The sequence below is a fragment of the Pleurodeles waltl genome, chromosome 7 (assembly GCF_031143425.1).
Source record: "Pleurodeles waltl isolate 20211129_DDA chromosome 7, aPleWal1.hap1.20221129, whole genome shotgun sequence".
NCBI classification, from domain to species: domain Eukaryota; kingdom Metazoa; phylum Chordata; class Amphibia; order Caudata; family Salamandridae; genus Pleurodeles; species Pleurodeles waltl.
The window spans coordinates 958,183,825-958,190,307 of NC_090446.1; positions in this window are offsets into that span (position 1 = coordinate 958,183,825).

Below are 6,483 nucleotides of genomic sequence, written 5' to 3' on the forward strand. Positions count from 1 at the left end.
TTGTTACCTGGGACGCACACACTCAGACCTCCAGGACTGCTGGAGGTTTCCGGTGCTGTTTTAAAGATGTTTTTCTGTTTTCAGAAACCGCTTGGTAGTAGGGAAGAACAAGACATCAACCCTGGCCTGCCAGAAGATGATCCACAGCCTCCTGTGTGACTATGCGGCACTGGACAGATCGGATGACAGCGCCGCCGCCTGAAGACTCGAAGGGGTCCTCGTCCCCTTACTGGGTCGGGGGAAGCTCTGGAGGGACTGCTAACCTATTTTTCTCTTCACTCCAGGATCCGGAAGACAGTCGGTGAGAGGAGGATACAGATGAAAACTGGTGTGGTAAATGTAAAGTGATTTAATGTAATATATATATATATATTTTTTTTTAAACTAATGTGACCTTTTACTTTAACGGGTAAAAGGTCAAAGGGGTAGCTTGTACACATGTTGTCAAGGTTGCTACCGTCGACTTACAATTGATGATATATATATATATATACACACACACACACACACACAAATCTGTGTTTTCCAGATTGTGACCCCCTCAAACACATTTCTTAAAAAATAAAAAGTATAATCTACTCCAAATGCCACATATCTACTATCTGCAGATTATGTAGTAGATTTATGTGGTATATGGTGCATAATTTGCCTTTTTATGATGTATAATTTAGTCAACCCTGCTGCATAATTTGGTGCCCTTCTGCCACATAATTTATTGAACCTAGTGACATCACTGAGTTTCACAAGAACGCCTGGGCATACGTTTGTAGTGGCTACTCTGTGAATGTGTGCTTCTTGAGATCAAAGGGAGATTTGTAGCTATGGGGGAATTACTTTTATATTGTAATGACCCATCAGGTCCCTGTGAGAAAGTAGCCTCTTTCTAGCCTTGTTACCCCCACTTTTGGCCTGTTTGTGAGTGTATGTCAGGGTGTTTTCACTGTCTCACTGGGATCCTGCTAGCCAGGGCCCAGTGCTCATAGTGAAAACCCTATGTTTTCAGTATGTTTGTTATGTGTCACTGGGACCCTGCTAGTCAGGACCCCAGTGCTCATAGGTTTGTGGCCTATATGTATGTGTTCCCTGTGTAGTGCCTAACTGTCTCACTGAGGCTCTGCTAATCAGAACCTCAGTGGTTATGCTCTCTCATTTCTTTCCAAATTGTCACTAACAGGCTAGTGACCATTTTTACCAATTTACATTGGCTTACTGGAACACCCTTATAATTCCCTAGTATATGGTACTGAGGTACCCAGGGTATTGGGATTCCAGGAGATCCCTATGAGCTGCAGCATTTCTTTTGCCACCCATAGGGAGCTCTGACAATTCTTACACAGGCCTGCCACTGCAGCCTGAGTGAAATAACGTCCACGTTATTTCACAGCCATTTTACACTGCACTTAAGTAACTTATAAGTCACCTATATGTCTAACCTTTACCTTGTAAAGGTTAGGTGCAAAGTTACTTAGTGTGAGGGCACCCTGGCACTAGCCAAGGTGCCCCCACATTGTTCAGAGCCAATTCCCTGAACTTTGTGAGTGCGGGGACACCATTACACGCGTGCACTACATATAGGTCACTACCTATATGTAGCTTCACAATGGTAACTCCGAATATTGCCATGTAACATGTCTATGATCATGGAATTGCCCCCTCTATGCCATCCTGGCATAGTTGGCACAATCCCATGATCCCAGTGGTCTGTAGCACAGACCCTGGTACTGCCAAACTGCCCTTCCTGGGGTTTCACTGCAGCTGCTGCTGCTGCCAACCCCTCAGACAGGCATCTGCCCTCCTGGGGTCCAGCCAGGCCTGGCCCAGGATGGCAGAACAAAGGACGTCCTCTGAGAGAGGGTGTTACACCCCTCTCCCTTTGGAAAATGGTGTGAAGGCAGGGGAGGAGTAGCCTCCCCCAGCCTCTGGAAATGCTTTCTTGGGCACAGATGTGCCCAATTCTGCATAAGCCAGTCTACACCGGTTCAGGGACCCCTTAGCCCCTGCTCTGGCGTGAAACTGGACAAAGGAAAGGGGAGTGACCACTCCCCTGACCTGCACCTCCCCTGGGAGGTGTCCAGAGCTCCTCCAGTGTGCTCCAGACCTCTGCCATCTTGGAAACAGAGGTGCTGCTGGCACACTGGACTGCTCTGAGTGGCCAGTGCCACCAGGTGACGTCAGAGACTCCTTCCGATAGGCTCCTTCAGGTGTTAGTAGCCTATCCTCTCTCCTAGGTAGCCAAACCCTCTTTTCTGGCTATTTAGGGTCTCTGTCTCTGGGGAAACTTTAGATAACGAATGCAAGAGCTCATCCGAGTTCCTCTGCATCTCTCTCTTCACCTTCTGCCAAGGAATCGACTGCTGACCGCGCTGGAAGCCTGCAAACCTGCAACATAGTAGCAAAGACGACTACTGCAACTCTGTAACGCTGATCCTGCCGCCTTCTCGACTGTTTTCCTGCTTGTGCATGCTGTGGGGGTAGTCTGCCTCCTCTCTGCACCAGAAGCTCCGAAGAAATCTCCCGTGGGTCGACGGAATCTTCCCCCTGCAACCGCAGGCACCAAAAAGCTGCATTACCGGTCCCTTGGGTCTCCTCTCAGCACGACGAGCGAGGTCCCTCGAATCCAGCGACTCTGTCCAAGTGACCCCCACAGTCCAGTGACTCTTCAGTCCAAGTTTGGTGGAGGTAAGTCCTTGCCTCACCTCGCTGGGCTGCATTGCTGGGAACCGCGACTTTTGCAGCTACTCCGGCCCCTGTGCACTTCCGGCGGAAATCCTTTGTGCACAGCCAAGCCTGGGTCCACGGCACTCTAACCTGCATTGCACGACGTTCTAAGTTGGTCTCCGGCGACGTGGGACTCCTTTGTGCGACTTCGGGTGAGCACCGTTTCACGCATCCTCGTAGTGCCTGTTTCTGGCACTTCTCCGGGTGCTACCTGCTGCTGAGAGGGCTCCTTGTCTTGCTCGACGTCCCCTCTCTCTCCTGGTCCAATTTGCGACCTCCTGGTCCCTCCAGGGCCACAGGAGCGTCCAAAAACGCTAACTGCACGATTTGCAGCTAGCAAGGCTTGTTGGCGTTCTTCCGGCGGGAAAACACTTCTGCACGACTCTCCACGGCGAGAGGGATCCGTCCACCAAAGGGGAAGACTTTAGCCCTTTTCGTTCCTGGAGAAACCTCAGCTTCTTCTGTCCAGTAGAAGCTTCTTTGCACCCGCAGCTGGCATTTCCTGGGCATCTGCCCATCTCCGACTTGCTTGTGACTTTTGGACTTGGTCCCCTTGTTCCACAGGTACCCTAGATTGGAAATCCACAGTTGTTGCATTGTTGGTTTGTGTCTTTCCTGCATTATTCCTCTAACACGACTTCTTTGTCCTTAGGGGAACTTTAGTGCACTTTGCACTCACTTTTCAGGGTCTTGGGGAGGGTTATTTTTCTAACTCTCACTATTTTCTAATAGTCCCAGCGACCCTCTACAAGGTCACATAGGTTTGGGGTCCATTCGTGGTTCGCATTCCACTTTTGGAGTATATGGTTTGTGTTGCCCCTATCCCTATGTTTCCCCATTGCATCCTATTGTAACTATACATTGTTTGCACTGTTTTCTAAGACTATACTGCATATTTTTGCTATTGTGTATATATATCTTGTGTATATTTCCTATCCTCTCACTGAGGGTACACTCTAAGATACTTTGGCATATTGTCATAAAAATAAAGTACCTTTATTTTTAGTATAACTGTGTATTGTGTTTTCTTGTGATATTGTGCATATGACACTAAGTGGTACTGTAGTAGCTTCACACGTCTCCTAGTTCAGCCTAAGCTGCTCTGCTAAGCTACCATTATCTATCAGCCTAAGCTGCTAGACACCCTATACACTAATAAGGGATAACTGGGCCTGGTGCAAGGTGCAAGTACCCCTTGGTACTCACTACAAGCCAGTCCAGCCTCCTACAGTCCCACAACAATAAAGTTTTGCATATTCTCTAAAAGTATGCTGTGGTATTGGATATGTAGCAAGGTTAAGAAATGGGGAAGTTACTTACGTTGTTAACACATTATCTGGTAGAGACAACATCTAGCTGCAGATTCCTTTCCTTTGAATTTCCCAGGCCTCAGACTGGATCCGAAAGATTTTTGTGTGAGCAATACCCCTGCGAGTCGTTGGGTGGCTTTGTTCGTGTTGGCACCAGAAGTGATGTCATGGCCACCTATATAGGCACCACCAGGAATGCGGCCGTTGCTTTTCACAACTTTCCACTCCAGGAGCGCAGAGCCATGAAGTGAACTGGTGAATGTGTGTCCAAACTAGGGCCTGCAAAAGAACCATCACTAACCAAAGAAATCTGTCTGCAGAGCGGGAAGTCATTGGTGGGTCTGCAAGGAATCTGCAGCTAGATATGTTCTCTACCAGATAATGCATTATCAAAGTTAAGTAACTTTTTCATCTGAGAGACTTCTAGCAGCAGATTCCTTACCTTTGAATAGATACCCAAGCTATACCTTTGTGGCAGTGGGCTGCAGACACATTTTCTATGTTAAGAAGTCCTGCAGGACTGAACAGGCCAAATGCCCATCCCTGCAGACAGGACAGTCCAGGCAGTAGTGTTTGGCAAACGTGTGCAGAGACGCCCATGTTGCTGCCTAGCAGATATCGAGGACCGGGACTCCACGAGCCAATGCCGTGGTCCCAGCTGTTCTCCTGGTTAGGTGGGCCCTACGGAAGCTGCTTTTTAGCCATGGTATAGCAGATCTTGATACAGAGAATGACCCAGGGTGAAATGGTTAGTTTTTGAACTGCCTGTCCATTCTTAGCTCCTACGTAGCCTACAAAGAGTTGGTCATTCTCTGTGCTCTCAAAGTAGAACAGCCCTCTTTTTGGGTCCCAACGTGGAGTCGCTCCTCTTCTTTAAAGGGATGTGGAGGAGCATAAAAGGTGGGGAGGTTAACAGACTGTCGCAAATTGAAAGGGGTCACCACTTTTGGGAGGAATGAGGTATGGTGCGAAGCACCACTGGCAGGAAACACAGATAGGGAGGCTTGGATGATAAAGCCTGAAGCTCACTCACCCTCCGTGCAGATGTTATTGCCTTTAGAAAGGCTGTCTTAATGGTAAGCAGCTGGAGGGGGCAATTGTGCAATGGCTCAAAGGAAGCACACATTAGATAGGGTAGAACAAAACTCAGGCCCCACTGAGACATGATAAAGGGCGAAATGGGATACATGTACAATCCCTTTGAGAAACCTATTTACAATAGGGGACTTAAATAAAGAGGGTTGGTCAGGCAGCTGCAGTAAGGCGACAGAGCACAGAAATAACCCTTAAGAGTACCCAGAGCAGAGCCCTGCTGGGAAAGGGTAAGAATGAAGAGAAGAATATCAGAAAGAGAGATAAACAGAGGGTCAATAGACCTTTCTGTACAATATAATAAAAATCTTTGCCAACGGCAGGCGTATACAATTTAGTGGAGGGACGCCGGACTTCTAAAGTAAACATTGCAGACTTCAGGAGGAAAGTCAAGCGCTATCAACTGTAGCTGCTTATTCTCCTTGTGAGGGAGATACTCATTTTCAGAAGCTCAGAAAACCAAACTATCCGGTCCAAGTACAGAGCCATAAGAATGATTTGGGCCTGGTTGTTCCTGATCTTCTTGAGAACTCTGGGCAGAAGTGGTATGGGTGGAAAGGCATACAGGAGGTCTGAACTCTAGACAAAAAGTGTCCCAGAGCAATAGCCGCCTTGGAAACTCCAACACACAAAACTGTTGACATTGCGCGTTCTCTTCAGAGGCGAAGAGATCTAACCAAGGCAGTGCCCACTGTCGAAAGAGTACTTGCGCCACCTCCGAGAGGCGATGTCACTTGTGATCCACTATGCATCGATGGCTGAGTTCGTCCGCCTTGGTGTTCAGAGAACCTGCCAGGTGTTGAACCACCAGGGTTATTCCCTGCTGATCCAGGTATGTCCAGAGATGTAGGACCTCTTGATAAAGGGTCCACAAACCCACCCTACCCTGCTTGTTGCAGTTCCACATTGCAGTGGTGTTGTCTGTGAACACCTGCACTATCTTCCTCTTAACAGAAGGAACATTTTCAATGGTAGCCTGATCGCATAGAGCTCCAGCAAGTTAATGTGGAGTCTAGATTCTACCGGAGACCTCTAATCCGACCTCTCAGATGGCAACCCCACACCAGGAGTGACACTTCTGTCACTACTGTTAAATCTGGTTGGGGAAGGGAGTGGAGTCAACTTTGATCCAATTGTGGTTCATTAGCCACAACTGCAGGTATTTTGCAGTGCCCTGTAAGATCTGGAGCATGTCGGACAGATTCCCCTGATGCTGGTCCCACCGCAGAGCCCGCATATGCCATCTAGCATGATTAACCAGCAGGATGCAGGAAGCCATGAGCCGCTGCAGCCTCAGTCATTCTCACTGAAACCCAAGACAGAGGCTCAAACAATGGTATCAGGGCTTGAATATCCTGGACTC